This window comes from Manis javanica, chromosome 17, assembly GCF_040802235.1.
Source record: "Manis javanica isolate MJ-LG chromosome 17, MJ_LKY, whole genome shotgun sequence".
Lineage (NCBI taxonomy): Eukaryota > Metazoa > Chordata > Mammalia > Pholidota > Manidae > Manis > Manis javanica.
Genome location: NC_133172.1, coordinates 17,002,793 through 17,023,606, shown reverse-complemented (window position 1 = coordinate 17,023,606; position 20,814 = coordinate 17,002,793). Strand labels below are relative to the sequence as shown.

The 20,814-nt window shown below is 35.6% G+C and overlaps 2 long non-coding RNA genes and 1 other non-coding gene across 4 annotated transcripts in view; 1 reads left to right on the top strand and 2 right to left on the bottom strand.

Annotated features, from left to right (window-relative positions):
• LOC108406046 (uncharacterized) overlaps positions 1–20,814 on the bottom strand; it is a 43,141-nt gene that overhangs the window by 21,199 nt on the left and 1,128 nt on the right. The window lies entirely within an intron of this gene.
• Positions 6,773–16,306, top strand: LOC118971628 (uncharacterized). Its single transcript, XR_005060142.2, has 3 exons — positions 6,773–13,063; positions 13,998–14,063; positions 15,321–16,306. It is a non-coding gene; the product is annotated as an uncharacterized lncRNA (long non-coding RNA).
• LOC118971644 (small nucleolar RNA SNORA18) lies at positions 10,371–10,499 on the bottom strand. Its single transcript, XR_005060159.1, has one exon. It is a non-coding gene; the product is annotated as a small nucleolar RNA SNORA18 (small nucleolar RNA).

Below are 20,814 nucleotides of genomic sequence, written 5' to 3'. Positions count from 1 at the left end.
GCTGCTGGACAGGCATCCCCAGCTTTCGCGCCTGCCAGCATGAGTGCTGGACTCGGTGCTCCTGCTACTGCCTCCTGTGTACCTGAGGTTACTAATCACCCCGCTGGACTCTCCATAGTCCCTGTTCATTTGTTCCTTGCTGTTCTGAGATGTGTGTGTGTTTGCTGAAGCCCAGGTCCCATCCCTGTGCATTAGCTGCTGGGAAGACAGATGCACTTTCGGTTTAGGGAGCATCAGCCTCTATTTAAAGATGGGTGTTTCCCATGATAGCAGAGGTGCACACGCTGGTCAGCCAGATGCATGACCTGTGTTCACAAGATGGCATCCCACTAACATATGTCATTCTTCCCATAACAGGAAATGAAGACCTTACTGAAAGTAATACAGCCTTTCCTCATTCAACTGAAAATATAATGGGTAGCTTCTAAACCTCCTCCTGTCTGGCAGGATCTCCTGGGTAGGCATTCGTAATCCTTTGTCTAAGCTGTAACAACTTATGTAAAAGGAAAAGGAGAGTAAAGAAGAAATGTTATAATAACATATAACTGTATATCAATTAGATAGATGCTCCAGTCTTTCTGTAAATGAGGGTTGTGACCCATTCGTTTTAGTTAGCAGATTGGGGAGGTTTTAAGGTAAAACGACCCAAAACTTCTTTACTAAAGGATCTGAATTTTTTTTGGTTACTACAGTTTTCTATCAATTTTTACTACTGGAAATGATAGCAGAAATTAGCCCAACAGAATCTTTGGGTTCTATCCATGTTCCATTTGAAAATGTCAGATCCCTTGAAAGCCAGGATCCATCAGCCTGGCAAACACCAATCTACCCCTGCCTGCCTTTCACCCCAGCCTTTGGTCTGTTGCCCATGGTCACAAGCACCGAATAGCCAAATTACAGTCTCATTTCACATTTTATTGGAGTCACTGGTGAAAACATTCCTTCATGTATTCTCTATATGATCTTTGTCAGACAAAGTATCAAAATTTCGGTAATATTTTTGATCTTTAGGTTTGACTTCATAATTAGTCTTTCAGAGTATCCTGACATTTGATTATAGTAATTAATGTTGCAGATATGAAGGGGGAGGAGCATGAGAAACAGTAACACCCTTGCAAGGCAACAACCTCAGACAAAGTAATCATAGGATCTTCAAGCAAAGTATCTCTAATGATGCATCTTAAAGTTTATGTTGTCCACTAGTGCATAGTTATATGAACTTGTTTTTTATTTGCATAATTCATTTTTTCCATCTTTAATTTCAAACTTGAATCCTTAAGTTACAGGTGTGTTTTGTAAACACCATGTAGTTGAATTTTTAAATCCAATCTGACAAACTATCTCAGAGTATTAGATCCATTTTTATTCATTGTTTTTACTAATATACTTGGCTTCAAATATACCATCTTAATTTGTGCTTTTCTGTTTATTTTGCCAGTTCTATATTCCTTTTAACCTCCTTGTTTTCTTCATGATTTAAAAAAATTATCATTTTGGTTTTTACCTCTACTAATTTGGAAATTCTACATTCTATTTCTATGTTTTTGTAAGGGTTACCTCAGAAAATACCAATCATACCACAACCTTTGAAGGTCCAAACATTACTCACTCCCATGATAATAGAATTTCAGCTACATTTATCTACCCATTTCCCAATATAGATTACTATTCTCTTGTATTTTTCTTTTCTTTTTTTTTAAGCCCCATAGACATGACTGTTTTTTAAAGTCACTGATCTTTGTACCTATGATTCCTGTATACTTTTTCATTTCTTCTTGTACCTCAGCACTCCTGTCTCTGGTCCTTTTCCCTGTGTCTGGCTATAGACTTCCACAATAAACGTTATTTTATTTCAGCTTCTGTATATTCCACTCCCTTGACTTTTCAGTGCTGCTATAAAAAGTCAGCTGTCAATCTAATGGCTACTTTGAAGGTGATGTATCCTTTTTTTTCTTTTGCACCTTTAAGATTTTCTCATTGTCTTCAATTTTGTGCAGTTTCTCCATGATGGGTCTAGGTTGGGGACTTGAAACAATGGTTTAGAGACTTTTATCATCTTTGGAAATTATTCATTTATGGTTTCTTATAATACTGAAGTTCAGTTGCAACTCCAACTCAAGGTATGTTAGACCTTCTTACCTTCTCACTCTATTTTACGTATCTTCTAAACTCTCTTTGGTATATTTCCTCATTTTGTCTGTCTGTCACAGACTCTAGTTAATTTCTTTTTATCTGTCTTTCAGGTGATTTTTGTCTGTGTGTCCAATTTTGTGCTCAAACTGTGCACTAAGTATTTAATTTTGGTTTGGTCCTTTTTCTAATCCATGTAATTTTTATAGCTCCCTACACATATTTTAAGGAAATAAAATCAAGCTTTAAATACAAGCCAGATTCTTTGGTTACTTGTGGTTGTGATTCAAATGAAAACCTATTGTTGCTTGTCTTGTGTTTCTGTAGATTTTCTATCACAGTACCTTGTTTCATTGTAGACTTAGTTTCTTTTACCACATGCTTCCCACTGCCCTTGAAAACAATTATTTGTGAAGATTCCCTGAGATCAAGCAACAGTTGATATTACTTCTGCCAGGTAAGGAGGGCAGCTTTGGAAACTACCTCAAGCCATGATCAGAGCTTGAATTCCTGTCCCACCAAAGTTATGTCAGTTCAGGCCCCAAACCTGCTTAAGAGCTAGTAAGCATAATATCTTACCCTTTTAGAATTCCAGTGTTTGTTCATTCTCGGAGAAACTGGAGGTTTTCCAGCATTTGCTGGAAATGTTTTTAGGCTTGAGTGGCTATTAACAGACTGACTTTTGAGGCAACAGCACTGACTTTTATATATCTTTGCACGTTTCCCATGCAGACCTTCCTTCATGGACCACTTGCACTCCTCTCCCAGAGGTGTGGCAAAACCTCAGCCTGTTCACTTTGGCCCGCTGTGCTTTCCAGTGACTATCTGTTGGTGTTCTTTTGTTTTTAGATCACTTCAACTGCCCCATTACTTCCCTTGGTTTCCTTCTTTACAGACGCACCATATAGGGACTGTGTTTTGTTTTGTTTTTTCCCCCACCTGCTTATATTTGGGTGTTCATGGTGATACCGTCTGTATTAGTTTGCTGGGATTGTCCTAACAAATTACCACAGACTGGGTGGATTAAGCACAGAAATTTATATTCCCACAGTTCTTGGAGATGACTAATCCAATATCAAGCTGTCAGCAGGTGTGTTCCTGAGGCTTCTCTCCTTGGCTTGCCAGTGGCCACCCGCTCGCTGTGTCCTCGCAAGGCCTTTCTGCTGTGCCAGTACATCTTCAGTGCGTCTCAGTGTATTGTTTCCTCTTCTTATTGGGGTGCTAGTCAAACCACCCTAACAGCCTCATTCTAATTAAGTCACCTCTGTAAAGGCCTTGTCTCCAAATACAGCCTCCCCCTGAGGTACTGGAGATCAGGCTTTCAGCATATGCACCTTAAACCCCCATAAAATTGCCTCATCTACTTTTGCTTAAATGTTGTCAACAGGTTTTTGGTTTTGTTTTCTGATTGCTCTTATTTTTTTTCTATTAAGATGTCATTGATATACAATCTTATGAAAGTTTCACATGAACAACATTGTAGTTTCAACATTTACCCATATTACCAAGTCCTCACCCCACCCCATTGCAGTCACTGTCTATCAGCGTAGTAAGATGCTGTAGAGTCTTTACTTGTCTTCTCTGTGCTGTACCGCCTTCCCCGTGCCCCACCTACATTATGTGTGCTAATCATAATGCCTCTTAGTCCCCTTCTCCCTCCCTCCCAACCTACCCTCCCCAACCTCTTCCCTTTGGTAACTGCTAGTCCCTTCTTAGAGTCTGTGAGTGTGTTTGTTTGTTTTCTTTTTCCTTCAGTTTTGCTTTGTTGTTACACTCCATGAATGAGTGAAATCATTTGGTACTTGTCTTTCTCTGCCTGGCATATTTCACAGCTGATTGCTCTATTTTTATATGGGGATTTGGGAAGATTTAAAAGCTGTGCTGCTGCAGCCATGCTTTTTCTAGTTTGTTTACTAGCTTTACTGAGGTAAAATTTCCATAAAATTCTTCAATTTTTAGTGTACAATTGGTGAGTTTTGACAAATGTATATAATCATTAACTTGTTACCACATCATGATAGAATGTTACCATCACTTGCTCCACATCACTAATCATCAGGGAAATGCAAATTAAAACCACAATGAGATATCACCTCACACCAGTAAGGATGGCCAGCATCGAAAAGACTAAGAACAACAAATGCTGGCGAGGATGCAGAGAAAGGGGAACCCTCCTACACTGCTGGTGGGAATGTAAGCTAGTTAACCATTGTAAAAAGCAACATGGAGATTCCTCAAAAAACTAAAAATAGAAATACCATTTGACCTGGAAATCCCACTTCTTGGAATTTACCCAAAGCATACAACTTCTCAGATTCAAAAAGACATATGCACCCCAATGTTTATTGCAGCAGTACTTACAATAGCCAAGATATGGAAACAATGTAAGTGTCCATCAGTAGTTGAATGGATAAAGAAGATGTGGTACATATACACAATGGAATACTATTCAGCCATAAGAAAGAAATCCTACCATTTGCAATAACATGGATGGAGCTAGAGGATATTATGCTCAGTGAAATAAGCCAGGTGGAGAAAGACAAGTGCCAAATGATTTCCCTCATTTGTGGAGTGTAACAATGAAGCAAAACTGAAGGAACAAAACAGCAGCAGACTCAGAGACTCCAAGAAGATACTAGTGGTTACCAAAGGGGAGGGGTGTGGGAGGGTAGGTGGGGAGGGAGGGAGAAGGGGATTGAGGGGTATTATGTTTAGTACACATGGTGTGGGGGGATCACGAAGAAAACAGTGTAGCACAGAGAAGGCAAATAGTGAATCTTTGGCATCTTACTACATTGATGGATGGTGACTGCACTGGGGTATGGATGGGGACTTGATAATATGGGTGAATGTAGTAACCACATTGTTTTTTCATGTGAAACCTTCATAAGGGTGTATATCAATAATACCTTTAAAAAAATGTTACCATCACTTCAAAAATTTCCTTCATGCCTGTTTGTAGTTAGTCCCCTCTTCAACCCCTACCCTTGGCCCTTGATAGCCACTGATCTGCTTTCTGTCCACAATGTCACCTTTTCTAGAGTTTCCTATAAGTGGAATCATATAGTATATCTTTTTTTTTGTTTAATTGAAGTATCGTTGATATATAATCTTACATTTGTTTCAAATGTACAACACAGTGGTTCAACAGTTACCCATATTATTATTAAATCCTCATCCCCTCTAGTGTGGTTATTATCTGTCAACAAAGATGTTCCACAATCATTGGCTATATTCTCCATGCTGTATAGTATTTCTTTTATGTAAAGCTTCTTGTATTTAACATAATTCTTTTGAGATTCATTCATGTTCTGTGTATCACTAGGTTATTCTTTTTTTCTGATGATATTGCATTGTATGTAATATTCTAAGTTATCTGTTCACTAGGCATGGTTTCTAGTTTTTGGTAATGCAAATACAGCTACTATGACCATACACATACAAATCTTTGAATAAGCAGGTATTCATTTCTTTTGGGTAAGTACGTAAGGGAGTCATGTCTGGGTCGTGTGCTGAATTCAACTGATCAAGTTCACTCAACTTTATGAGAAACTGCCAGACTGTTTTTAAAAATAGTATACCATTTTGCATGTACACCACCAATATTTGAGCGTTCCAATTGTTCCATATCCATGGCAACACTTAATATTTTTCAGTTTTTTTTAAAAAGTTACCATTTTAATGGGTATGTAGTATCATCTCATTGTTTTAATCTATATTCACTTCCATTTTAATTTACATCTCACTGTTTTAATTTACTAATGATACGTATCTTTTCATCTAGGTTTTGTTTTATGTTATTCACATATGTTTTTTGGTGTTGTATCTATTAAATCTTTCTTATATTCTGGGATTTGGTTTGTAGTATTTTGCAGAAAATTTTTACATTTATATTCATGACAGATATTGGTTTGTAGGATTTGTTCCTCTGATGTTTTTTTTTTCTAGTTTGATATTATGCTAATACCGACCTCAAAGCAAAGTTGGAAAGTATTATTTCCTGTTTTGTTTTTTGGAAGAGTTTGTGAAGACTTGCTATTAATTCTCTAAAAATTTGGTAGAATTAACCAAGAGGCATCTTAGTTCAGTCTTTTGTCTTTGGGTAGTTTTTAATTATTAATTCAATCTTTTTATTTTTTATGGATCTATTCAGATTTTCTATTTGTTATATAGTCAGTATTTTATGTCTTTCTAGGAATTTGTCCATTTCATCTCAATTATGTAATATATTGGTATATAGTTGTTCATAGTATTCCTTTATAACTAAAAAAGTTTTCTGTATTGCCAGTATTAATGTCCTGTCTTCCATTCCTGATTTGAATAATTTGAGTTTCTTTTTTTTAGTTAGTATAGGTAAGTGTTAATTTTGTTGATTTTTTCAAAGAACCCACTTTTGGTTTTGTTGATTTTCACTGTTATTTTTCTATTCTCTATTTAATTAACTTCCACTCTAATCTTTATTATTTCCTTCTGTTTACTGTAAGTTTAGTTTGCTATTATTTTTTCAGTATCATAAAGTAGAAATTTAGATTGTTGAGTTCAGATTTCTTCTTCTTAATATAGAAATTTTACTGCTATTAGTTTTAGGTGCATCCAGTTTGGCAGGTTGTATCTTTATTTTCATTTATCTTGAAGTATTTTTAAATTTACCTTGTGATTTTTTTCTTGACCATTGATTTTCCCACCTGTATGACATGGAAATTCTGTGCCATTCCTACTTTATTTTTTGCTTTCTTCCATGTTTTGGATAATTTTTCTTAAAAATATTTATACAAATTCTTTTTTATACATAATTGACACACATTTTACTACACATATTTTACTAATTTCAGGTATACAAAAGAATGATTTGATATTTGTATTATTGCAAAATTATCATCATAATATCTAGTTCACAATCATCAGCATATAGTCACAATTTTTTTTTCTTGTGATGAGAACCTTTAAAGTCTATTCTCCCAGCAACTTAAAAAAATGCAGCATAGTATTATTGACTGTAGTTACCATGTTGTACATTACATTCCCATGCCTTTCCATTTTATAACTGGAAGTTTGCAACTTTTGACCACTTTCATCCATTTTACTCACCCCCTGCCCCCAACCCTTGGCAACCACCAATTTGTTCACTGCATCCATGAGCTTCATTTTTTTGTTTGTTTTATGTTTGTATGTGTACATGAGACCATATGGTATTTGTCTTTTTCTGTCTGACTTATATCACTTAGCATAATGTCCTTAAGGTCCATCTACGTTGTCACATATGGCAGGATTTCATTCTTTTTCTGTGGCTGAATAATACAACATTGTGTGTGTGTGCCACATTTTCTTTATCCATTCATACATCAGTGGACACTTAGGTTGTTTCCATATCTTGGCTATTGTAAATAGTGCTTCAGTCTAGGGGTGTGCATATATCTTTTTGAGTTGGTGTTTTTGTTTTTTTGGAAATGGAATTGCTGGATCATGTGGTAGTTCTATTTTTTATTTTTTGAGGAACCTCCATACTGTTTTCCATAGTGGCTGCACCAATTTGCATTCCCACCAACAGCACACAAAGGTTACAATTTCTCCACAACCCCACCAACTCTTGTTATTTTTTGACTATAGATGTGCTTACACGTGTGAGGTGACATCTCACTGTAGTTTTGGTTTGCATTTCCCTGATGATTGGTGATGTTGAGCATCCTGTATACCGGTTGGCCATCTGTATGTTTTCTTTGGAAAAATGTCTATTCAGATCTTTTGTCCACTTTTTAATTGGATTATTTGTTTTTGTTGAATTGTGTAAATTCTTTATATATTTTGGCTATTAACTCATTATCAGATATATTATCTGTAACTATTTTCTCCCATTCAGTAAGTTGTCTTTCCATTTTGTTAATGGTTTCTTTTGCTATACAGAATCTTATAGTTTGATATAGTCCCACTTGTTTATTTTTGCTTCTGGAATCAGATCCAAAAAGTCTTCACCAAGATTGATGTAAGGGAGCTTACTGCCTATGTTTTCTTCTAGGAGTTTTATGGCTTCAGGTCTTATATTCAAGTCTTTAATCCATTTTGAGTTGTTTTGTGTATGGCATAAGATGTAGTCCAGTTTCATTCTTTTGCAAGTGGCTGTTGGGTTTTCCCAACACAATTTATTGAAATGACTGTCCTTTTCCCATTGCATATTCTTGGCTCCCTTGTCATATATTAATTGGCCATATATGTATGGGTTTATTTCTGGGCGCTCTATTACATTCCACTGATTCATGTGTCTGTTTTTATGCCAATGCCACACTGTTTTGATTACAACAGCTTTATAACATAGTTTGAAATCATGGACCTATTGATTTTTTAGGAGTGCATTTTAAATTACATATTTGTGAATTTCCCAAATTTCCTTGTTATTTATTTCTAATTTCCATTTTAGTCAGAGAACATAATGTGCATGTTTTCAATCATTTAAAATATTTGAGGCTAGTTTTGTAACCTAGTCCATGGTCTATCCTAGAGGGTGCTCCATGTGTACTTGGAGAGAATACATATTCCAGAATTGCTGGACAGTGTATTCTGCAGATGTCTGTTAGATTAGTTGATATATAGTGTTGTGTAAGTCCTCCATTTCCTTGCTGATCTTCTACCTAGTTTTTCTAACCATTAATGAAAAAAAAATATTACACTCTCCAACAATTATTGTTGAATTGTCTATTTCTCTTTATTTTTTCCAATTTTTTAAGTCATCTGTTTTGGTATTAGGTGCATATATGTTTCAAATGTTATATCTTCCTAATAGATTGTGTTTTTTATCAATATAAACCATTCCTCTTTATCTCTAGTAACATTTTTTTGTTTTATACATTTTGACTGTATTGATAGAGCCACTCCAGCTGTGTTATGGTTGGTGTTTGTATAGTACACCTTTTTTTATATCTTTTTTGTAACTTTGAATCAAAGGGTGTCATGTAGAAAGCATATAGTTGGATCTTGTTTAAAAAATAGTCTGATAATCCCTGCCTTTGGTTGTATTTTTTAATACATTCACATTCATGTCTAATATTACTGATACTGAATGTATTGCTGCCATTTTACTTTTCATTTTGTATGTCTTATGTCCTTTTGTTCCTCTATTAGCCTTTACTTTTTTTACTTAGAAAATATTTTCTAACAGAACATTTAAATTATTTTAATGATTTTTTTACCAGAAATTTTTTAGTTATTTTCTCAGTGGTTACTCTAGGACTTAGCATATATATCTTACATGATCAAAATCTACTTCAAATTAAGTCCAGTGAGATATGATTATGTTACTCCTATATAGCTCTATTCCTTCCCTTTCTTTGCTTTATTATCATATATATTACACCTATATATAGTGCAAACACAACAATCCATTATATTAACAATCGCTTTATATAATGTTATGCCTATTAAAGATGCTTGGATAAGAAAGGAGAACAAGTATATATTTATAGAGTTCGTGTATTAACTTATTGACCATCTATGACTTTCTTTTGTTCCTGTGGATTGGAGTCATCAACCATTTATCTGGTACTGTATCCTTAGCCCAGTTCATCTTTGCTCCTATTCACCTTCTTTGTATTGTTAACTAGCAAATATATTATATTTCTATGTGTTATAGGCCCCCAAATATTGTATATTTCATTTTATTCATTCCTATTTACCTATTTATTTTTTAACTGATAAATTTTATTTTTATTCCATCCTCAGAAAACACTAGAGAAACTGAGCCAAAAATGCAAGCTGATTTTCTATAAAACATATAAAGGGCTTTTCAAATTATGTGTACCGTAGGCAAAATTATTTAAAGTCAATAAAACTTTAAGGAATTATACATATTGTGATTCCTCCCACTTCCGATCACCTTAGTTCCTCCAAAGTCTGCGTCCTGATCTTCACGACGGCCCTTTTAAAATGAACTTGGCTCGATCCACAGTTGTTGTCCGTCCAAAATTCTTTTAATTGGGCTTTTTTGCTCACCGTCGAATATGGACATACTTAAACAATTCTCCACCTATGATCTCTGGGATCCAGTTTCTTTGAACAATTTATTTTAGGGCCACGTTTACAGTCAGAATAGATGAATCTGCCTCATTCTTAGTTTCAGACATCCTCTAATCATGAATAAGTTCGAATCATATTCCCTCCTAAGCTGTCGCCCCAGAAGAGTACAGATCATTGGAATATGCCAATACCTAAGATTTTTTAAAATGATTATTATGTATTTCATAGTTTTACAGACCCGTCATATAGTTCTTCCCCACAGATCTAACACATAGTTCTCTGAGTAAAGGAGACCACATATATATTCAGTGAGGTTTCCATTGATGTAAGTCTACAGAAAAAGCTCCATCAGGATAGACATCAACTATTCAGTTGCTGTTAAGTAAGTAAAGAGAAAAATGGGGAAAAAAGCACATTTATAAATTTTTATGATTACATGATTGTCTTTACTAGTACTCTTTGTTTTTCATATGGATTTGAATTAATGTTTGGAATCATTTGCTTTCAGCTTGACAAAGTTCCAGTAGTATTTCTTGTAAGATGTATCTGCTAGTAAATAAATCTATCAGTTTTTGTTTATCTGGGCATATCTTTATTTCACCTTTATTTTTGAAAAATAACTTTGGTGCATATAGGATTCTTCCTTGACTTTTGTTCTTTTAGCAGTTTGAGTATGTCATCTTCTGCTGTCTAGCCTCCATTTTTGCTATTGAAAAGTCAGCTATTAACCTTATTAGTGTTCCTTTATATATGACAAATTGGTTTGCTCTTGCTGCTTTCAATTTTTTTTTGTGCTTAACTTTCAGCATTTTTTATGATAATTATGTTTTTGTATGTGGATCTTTTTATGATTTTCCTTCTTGGGTGTGTGAATTAGTATTAGAAAATCAGTTAATATGATTCTCCACATTAACTGATTAATGGTAGAAAACCACAGGACCATCTTTAAACTGCAGAAAAGAGCCTTTGATAAAATTAATATCCATTCATCATCAAAATTCTCAGAAAGATGAGGAAAGAAGTTCTTATAACTGAGAAAGGATATCTAAGAACATGAAGAAAATGTTATACTTAATATTGAAATGTTGAAATGTTTCCTTTGAGATCATGGGGCAAAGCAGCAATGTCTGCTACCATTACTGCTAATCCACAGTGTGCAGGCTGCATCACTTGGCGACTAAACAAGGCTACACCATATGCAGTGCTTCTAGTTCTGTGCTAGTAATAAAATGTTGCTCCCCTTTCACACAGATAAGGCCATTCCAGTGTGAAGACACTAGATGAATGTGAAATATTAAAATCATGTTCTGTTGCTGGATGGTCATGCATTTGTGGACTCTTCAATGACTAATGATGATGAGAGCTTAGCAGCTTGAAACCCATGTTATACTAATAATAATCAGTTTCCCTACTTGCATGAAGAATTGAGTTGCAGTCAAAACACTTACCACATTTCTAACATGTAGCTTTTCTTTTATGGATACACTTTGATGAGTGAAAAGATTTGACCTACAATGGAAACATTTACCACATTATAGTGTTTGTATGACTTCATTCTTCCATGCTGTACATTTATTAGTTTTATTTTCTGCAAGGACTTTCTGAGCATTACACAGCATTGATTAAAAAACAACATCTCAATATGGCTTTTCTACCATCTTGAATGGTTGTATATTAATAAGAATGTGTCTAAATTTCTTACCCTTCATAAACATGTATTGGGTTCCAAACTGATGTGCAAGCTGTCTTGTCTAACAAGGCTTGACTTTGACAAAAATTTCCAACATGAGGAACGCATGTCCTCTGTTTTCCAATTGTGTCACTAGTGTTGTTACATCCCTTGGGTATCTCCCCTATAACCTCTTTGGGATAGCTACTTTGGGTTTGTGGGAATTGCTCTACTATATAGAAGTCTTTGCTCAACAGCTCCTCTTCCTCTGTATCTATGGGAAGATTGATCTACATGTATACTTTGTTTGGGGTTTTCTGGTTCACTGATTTTTTTTAACTTAAAAAATACGTACTTCACTCCTGCAGAGTATGTCTGAAAATCCTGTGCCCTGTATTCCTAGTAAGTTCCACTTGCCAGGCAATGAAACAAAGGAGGACATGAAGATAGAAATGTGTTTAATTAGCCACATAGCTATACAAAACTTTATTGAACATTCAAAGGTATGTACATAATTGTCACTTAATTTTGTGTCAGTTGATAAAGAATAAATATCAGACTAATATACACCAGCTTAGTGTTTCCAAAGGAGTCACAAATACCTTTGCATTCAGGCATAGACCTTCCACAAACATTAAATGTTTTGAGGATGAATGCAAGTAAATGGGAAACAAATGACAAAGTGCTGCTCACAGCCCTATTCCCTCATGTAGATTTTGACATTAAAAAAAAGAAATCCCTTTCTGTTACCTTCTCTCAATGCCCAGTTCAGAATTTCTGAATTTGTATAGACTGTGCCAAGGAGAAACCAAAATTACTATCCTAGAACCATAACGGAGAAAAGTGGGATTTATTTAGCAATAACACATTTCTGAAATTGTCATACGTGATATCACTGAGGTCCCATGACATCTTTTGAGAGGGTTTATGGGTTTTCTCGTCCCCAAGGGACAGTGCATAGGCACGTCTTGAAAGCTGACTACCATTTTAACAAAGGAAGCCCCCCACATAGAATAAGAAGAGGATTGAAAGAAAAGGTGCAGAAATGTTCTAAGAGAACAAAAACAAAAAATAATTAATTTTAAGGCTTACCTTAGGTTTCCTAACCAAGGTTTTTCTTTTTTAATCAATATATTTTTCAACCAAAATATATCAACAATTAAAACAGGAGACAGAGACTGCAACCCCATCACATCCCGTAATGTTCCTGAATCTGACTCTCTCAGTCATGGTTGGCTACTTGCACCTCAAGAGTCTCTGGTAAGATGACTGAATTACAGAGTTATTTTCTTGGGATATAACAGTCTTTCTGGCTGACTGCCTAGCTTTTCCTAATAAAAATTGTCTGGAGAGCAATAACCCAATGATGATACTCAATTACAGATCTCGGTAAGAGAGGCCCAGATCTTAGAGTAATCTGGACAATAAGCCTAAGATTCTCAAGCTGAGCAGCCCCCCTGTCCCACCCCTCAGGAGACATTTTTGGTTGTCACAGCTATGGGTGGGGGAGGGACTCTATTAGAATCTCAAGGGTAGAGGCCAGGGATGCTGATAAACATCGTACAATGTGCAGAAAAGCCCCCAAACAAAGAATTACCTGACCCAGCATATCAATAGTGTTGAGGTAGAAAGTTAATTTGACAGCATCATAAGATGCACAGGAGGAACACAGGAATTCTGGTCATAAACCTTGTCTATAAATAAGATAAAAGATATAGTTTGTTTTTCTAAGTATTAAAATCTAAAGGAAGCAGAGTGGTAACAATTATTTGTGACTGCACGTGAAGAATGGCCAGTTGTCACCTCTCTCCAGTAAATCTCCAAGGAGGGGAGGATGCCTTAAATAGCCATACATGGAAAATATGCTATGTTAGCTCAGAAATCAATTGCTGAAATCACCCACTTCCACCAACCTGAAGTCTCTCTTCCCAAGCTAAAGAACTTTCTGTCTCCCTCTGTGGTATCTTAACACCAATGCCTAATTGTACACAGACACACACACACACACACACCTTTACTCTGCACTATTTCTGAGTAGTATGAGGTTATATATGTTTTATTTCTGAATCATTTGGCCTAAAATGGTATTTAGGCTAAGAAAAAAGTTGTATCATGAAAAACTGCTGGTCCTTTTAGGAACAGGTATCAAGTAAAATCATTTTTCTTTTTTTTCATACTGGTTTACCTCTATCAGAGGAGAAATATAGGCAGGAAAGCATCTGGTTTCCTGAACAAAGAAATGGGAAAAATCTCCAATAAGGTGAGTTGGGCTTATTTTTTATGCTCACAAAAGAACACAAATCTATACTTACAAGAAGCATAAACCAAGAATTCTGCTTGCAGCCCAGATTTCTAAAATGCCAGGAAGGTTAGCTTCCCTATACTTTAATTATGCTTTGGTAACCTCCTCTTTGGCCCTTTTTCTGGCTCCTTGGCTAGACAAAATGCTCTGCAGACATTATCTTTTTTGGAAAATGAACCTTTGCAATTACTTTCTGTATATGAGAAATAAATTGCAGGCCAAGATAGAATTCAGAACTCCTTCCCCCAACCAAATAAAAAAAAAACAACAACAACAAAAACTCAAGCAGGAGATGGAGTCACATTTTCCTTCCAGGACTGTGAACAATATTAGACATCTAACTCATATAACTTTTCCTTATATTAAAAAGTGAGGCCACTTTTCTCAAGGGAAATAAACACAGCCAAATCCAGCATGAAAGGATATTATGAATCTATTAAAATATTTATTAAGGGTATGCAATAAGTGTTCATGATGTAATTTTAAGTGTGTTCATAATACATAATAGTAAAGTGACATTTAAATATCACTTTAATAGATCTTGTAATATACATCAAATAGATTAAATTTTTTTCCCTTTCTTGTGGATATATAAGGAAGTGAAATTTTCCGTGAGAACATACTAAAGGTCATATTAATCTTGGTGATTTGCATGACCTAATTTATTCTGGAAATAATGTACACTCATATATCACTAGTCACTAGACCACTCATATCTATACATAGTATACTTTGTTTGGATTAATAGTTTACATATGGAACCCCTGAATTTAACTTCTCCCCAGTTTTGTACTACTTCCACTATTATAAACAATGCTGTGGTGAATAAGTGTTCACACATATTTTTGTGTATTTGTCCCAGTATTTCCTTAAGATAACTTCTAAAAGTTGAACCACCGGCTTTTGATACATATTACTAAACAGTCCTCATGAGCATAACTGTTTTCTACTTCCATGCCTACCCTGGTACTCTTCATCTTTTAAAATTTTCTCTAACTTAAAATAATTCATTTTAACTGACATTTCTTTCAAGACATTTATTCACACTAATTTGATTAAATTTGTATGTTTGTTAGCGACATATTTTTACTTTTATTAACTGCCTATTCATATCCTTTTCCCATTGCTATAAACTTTTTTTATTGCTCTCTCTCATTGCATTAAATATGAATACGTTGTTGTAAAGATACAAGACACATTTGAAATTTCTTGTAGGCTTTGAAGTCACTAAGAATGCACTGGCCTGCCATCCTGAGGAGCATTTCACACTCAGAAGCCTACCTGATGATCTTATGTAGAGTGAGTACGATATTGTCATTTATAATAGGAATTATATATTTGGTCTTCCTCCTGTTTGTGGCACAGTACTCCTAAAACCCTTGGAATTTCCTGTGAAGAGAGTGATCAAAATGTCTCTTTTTTTATTAAAGGACTGTTGGTATACAATCTTATGTTGGTTTCAAATGTACATCCCAGTGATCCAACAGTCCCTGTGATCAACTTACATTGTGATTGTGAATTATTGTGCCCTTTTATCCCCCTCCCTCTGACACCCACCTCAGCCCTACCCCCTTGGTAACCCTTAGTCACTTTCCAGTTTCTATGAGTCTATTGCTGTTTTGCTTCTTCAGTTTTGCTTTGTTTTTATATTCCACAAATAGGTGAAATCATATGGTGTATGTCTTTCTCTGCCTGGCTTAGTTCACTGAGCATAATACTGTCTAGATCCATCCATGTTGTTGCAAATGGCAGGATTTTTATGGCTGAATAATATTCCATTGTGTATAGGTACCACATCTTTATCCATTCATCTATTGATGGACACTTAGGTTGCTTCCAAATCTTGGCTGTTGCTAAGTGAAATGATAAACATAGGGGTGCATATATCTTTTCGAATCAGGGATTTGGTTTTCTTCAGGTAAATTCCTAGGAGTGGAATTACTGGGTCAAATGGTATTTCTATTTTTAGTTTTTTGAGGAAAGTCCATACTGCTTTCCACAGCAGTTGTATGAATTTGCATTCTCACCAACAGTGTAGGAGGTTTCCCATTTCTCCACAAGCTTGCCAACATTTGTTTTTTGTTCTTTTGGATAGTGGCCATTCCAGCTGGCGTGAGGTGATATCTTATTGTGGTTTTAATTTGTATTTTCCTGATGATTAGTGATATGGAGCATATTTTCATGTGCCTGTTGATCATTTGTATTTCTTCTATGGAGAAGTGTTGGTTCAGGTCCTCCGCCCATTTTTTAATCAGGTTATTTTTTTAGGGGGGTTGAGGCATATGAGTACTTTATATATTTTGGAAGTTAACCCCTTAACAGATAAGTCATTTACACAAATATTCTCCCATACTGTAGGATGCCTTTTTATTCTGCTGATAGTGTGCTTTGCTGTACAGAAGCTTTTTAGTTTGATGTAGTCCCACTTGTTCATCTTTTATTTTGTTTCCTTTGCCCGAGGAGATGCGTCCAGGAAAAAATTGCTCATGCTTACATTCAAAAGATTTTTGCCTGTTTTCCTGTAAGAGATTTATGGTTTCACGACTTACATTCAGGTCTTTGATCCATTTCAAGCTTACTTTTGTGTATGGAGCTAGACAATAATCCAGTTTCATTCTCTTACATGTAGCTGTCCAGTTTTGCCAACACCAGTTGTTGAAGAGGCTGTCTTTTCCCCATCGTACACTTATGGCTCCTCTATCATATATTAATTGACCATATATGCATGGGTTTATATCTGGGCTATCTATTCTGTTCCATTGATCTATGGGTCTGTTCTTGTGCCAGCAACAAATTGTTTTGATTACTGTAGCTTTATAGTAGAGCTTGAAGTCAGGGAGCATAATTCCCCCTATGTTGTTCTTGCCTCTCAGGATTGCTTTGGCTATTCGGGGTCTTTTGTGGTTCCATATGAATTTTAGAACTATTTGTTCTAGTTCGTTGAAGAATGCTGTTGGTATTTTGATAGGGATTGCATTGAATCTGTAGGTTGCTTTGGGCAGGATGGCCATTTTGACAATATTAATTCTTCCTCTCCATGAGCATAGGATAGATTTCCATTTATTGGTTTTTTAATTTCTCTCATGAGTGTCTTGTAGTTTTCAAAGTATAGATCTTTCACCTCTTGGTTAGGTTTATTCCTAGGTATTTTATTCTTTTTGATGTAATTACAAATGGAGTTGTTTTCCTGATTTCTCTTCCTGCTAGTTCATTGTTAGTATATAGGAATGTGACAGGTTTCTGTGTATTAATTTTGTATCCTGGAACTTTGGTGAATTCAGTTATTAGTTCTGGTAGTTTTTTTGGTGGATTTTTTAGGATTTTGTATGTATAATATGTCATCCGCAAATACTGAGTTTATCTTCTTCCTTACCAATTTGGATGCCTTTTATCTCTTTGTGTTGTCTGATTGCCGTGGCTAGGACCTCCAGTACTATGTTGAATAAAAGTGGTGAGAGTGGGCATCCTTGTCTTATTCCCAACCTTAGAGGAAAAGCTTTCAGCTTTTTGCTCTTAAGTATGACATTCACTATGGGTTTGTCTTATATGGCCTTAATTATATTAAGGTATGTACCCTCTATACCCATTTTCTTGAGTTTTTGTCATGAATGGATATTGAATTTTGTGAAATGCTTTTTCAGCATCTATGGAGATGACCATGTGGTTTTCATTGTTCTTTTTGTTAATTTGGTGTATGATATTGATTGATTTACAAATATTGTACCATTCTTGCATCCCTGGAATCAATCCCACTTGGTCATGATGGATGATCTTTTTGATGTATTTTGGATTTGGTTTGCTAATATTTTGTTGAGGATTTTTGCATCTATGTTCATCAGGGATATTGGTCTGTAATTTTCTTTTTTTGTGGTGTGCTTGTCTGGTTTTGATATTAGAGTGATGCTGGCCTCATAGAATGAGTTTGGAAGTATTCCCTCCTCTTCTACTTTTTGGAATACTTTAGGAAAGATGGGTATTAGCTCTGCTTTAAATATTTGGTAGAATTTGGCTGTGAAGCCATCTAGATGTAGAATTTTGTTTTAGGGAGTTTTTTGATTACCAGTTCAATTTCACTGCTAGTAATTGGTCTGTTCAGATTTTCTGTTTCTTCCTGGATCAATCTTGGAAGGTCAATGTGTCACTTGATATGTTACTGAGGTGACTTTGGAACACCTAAGGATGGGTCTGGCTGCCAGGAAAACCAACCCTGTAATTGGATGTTTGGAACTTTCAGTCCCACCCACTCTGACACCTGGTGGATAAAAGAGGGATTGGAGGCTGGATTAATCACCAATGGCCAATGACTTAATCAATCATGTCTAGGTAATGAAAGCCCATAAAAAAACCCAAAACGGGTTAGGAGAGCTTCTGGCTGATGAACATATGAATATTCTGGGGGAACGACATGGAAGTTCTGTGCCCTTTCCCCCATACCTTGCCCTTTGCATTTTTTCCCTCTGGCTGTTTCTTATCCTTTTATAATAAACCGGTAATCCAATAAGTAAAATGTTTCTATGAGTTCTGTGAGCCACTCTAGCAAATTAATTGAGCCTAAGGGGGGTGGGGGTTGTTGGAACCTCCAATCTATAGGTAGAAACACTGGTGATAACCTGGACTTACACCTGGCATATAAAGTGGGGGAAATGAGGGTTAGGGAAGGAAAGTCTTGTAGGACTGAGCCTTAACCTATGGGATTTGATGCTATCTCTGGGTAGATAATGTCACAATTGCGTTTAATTGTAGGACACCCAACTGGTCCATGAATTGGTTTTGCGAGGCACTCCCCCAACACCCCCCCCACACACACATTGGAATGGGGTTCAGAACCCTTCAGTAAATAAATATGGTGTTTGGTCCAGGCAATCTACAACTAAGGAGTGACCACTGCAGCAGCACCCCTGTAGTAATGCATTCAAGGATGCCCACAAGCTCCAAGCACTGCTTCCATAATAAGAACTCATTTGTTCAGCTCTTCCCAGCTTGGGAAAGCTATTTCCTGAGCACCTTGTTTCCACCAATGGGAGTGGCACTGTGAGTGTCAAGGCTCTGTAAGAAGAAGAAGAATTGATTGCTAGCAGGCAAGGCAAACATCAAGTATTGGAAGAAGTCAGGACTGATTTCAAAGAAAACTCAGTATTGCCCTATAAATTGTGTTATACTACCTCACCACTCAGTAACCTTCATGCCGTGAAGATGTATCCATTCTAATGATGTCACTCTCTCACCTAACTTCAGGTGATAGCTGGCATGAGAGGAAATAATAGAAATGACTTAAACTTAAAGGTAAACATACTGTACAGAGTCCTTATTAAAACCAAATATTGTAAATGTATTTGAAGCTGAGTTCACAGGCCATGTAAAATCAAACTTATTAGCTGGCATTCTATAAAGTGCTTTCCTTGTTTATTAATTTTTTTCTTATTTAATGGGATATAATCAATTACAGAAATTACTGTTGGAACAGGGAAAATAATTATTTCAAGTAGTTTTTAAACACTAACTGTATAATTAAGAGGAATATTCTCTAAAACAGGAGCTGACAAACTTCTTTTATAAAGGGCTAGGTAGTAAAAACAGTTGATCCTCAATTATTTGTGGATTCTATATTTGCAAACTTAGATACTTACTAAAATTTATTTGTAATCCCACAGTCAATGCTCACAGCACTTTTGTGAGTCATTTGTGGATATGTGAACAGTGATGAAAAATGAGCCCCCCAACATACATGTTCTCAGCCTAACTCAAACAAGGTGGCCCTCTGCTTTCTTGTTTCAGCTATTACACTGTAAACAATGTCCTTTTCACAGTCTGTTTAATACCACATTTTTTTTTCTCATTTTTGTGTTTTTTATTGGTAACTTTGCTGTTTAAAATGACCTCCAAGCATAGTGTTGAAGTACTGTCTAGTGTTCTTAGGTGCAAGAAGACTGATGATGTACCTACCTTACACAGAAAATATGTGTTAGATAAGCTTCATTCAGGCATGAGTTATGGTGCTGTTGACCAGGAATTGTGTTAATGAATCAACAAAATATGAAAAGTGTATTTAATAAAAACACATAAAACAAGGTTATGTACTGATTAGTTGATGAAAATGTGACCAGAAACTTGCAGGAAATTAATCCTGTTTTTCCCTTAGGAGCAATGGTTTGCTAATCAAGTGTTTACAACCACTGTAAAACTATTGTGAATGAGAATAGTCTATTTTAGGCTCCACAGGCCATTCAGTCTAGTCACTACTCAATTATTCCCTGGTAGCTCAAATGCAGCCATAGGCAATACATAAAGGAGTGTGGCTATGTTCCAATAAAGCTTTATCTATAGCCACTGAAATTTGAAGTGCATGATTTTCACACCTTACAAAATATCCTTCTGTTTATTTAAACACTTAAAAATATAGACACTGCTCTTTTAAGCACTAGCTATACAACAGGAGGTGGGTCACATTTGCCTGTGGGCTGTAGTTTACCAAAACCTGCTTTCGAAGTACAACAATACTAGCTTTATTGTTAGTAATAACATGGACATTGCAATTTTAAACTTTTATGGTGATTCTAGACTAATGCAAATAAATACGTTAATATTACAGAACCAGGATTTCTAGAGAAAGGACTGGTATTGAAAAAAAGCAGAAATGTAAAATAAAAGATAAGAATAAAACCCTGGAATGTTAAATTTGAATTAGTAATGTCAGCATGAACTCATGCTT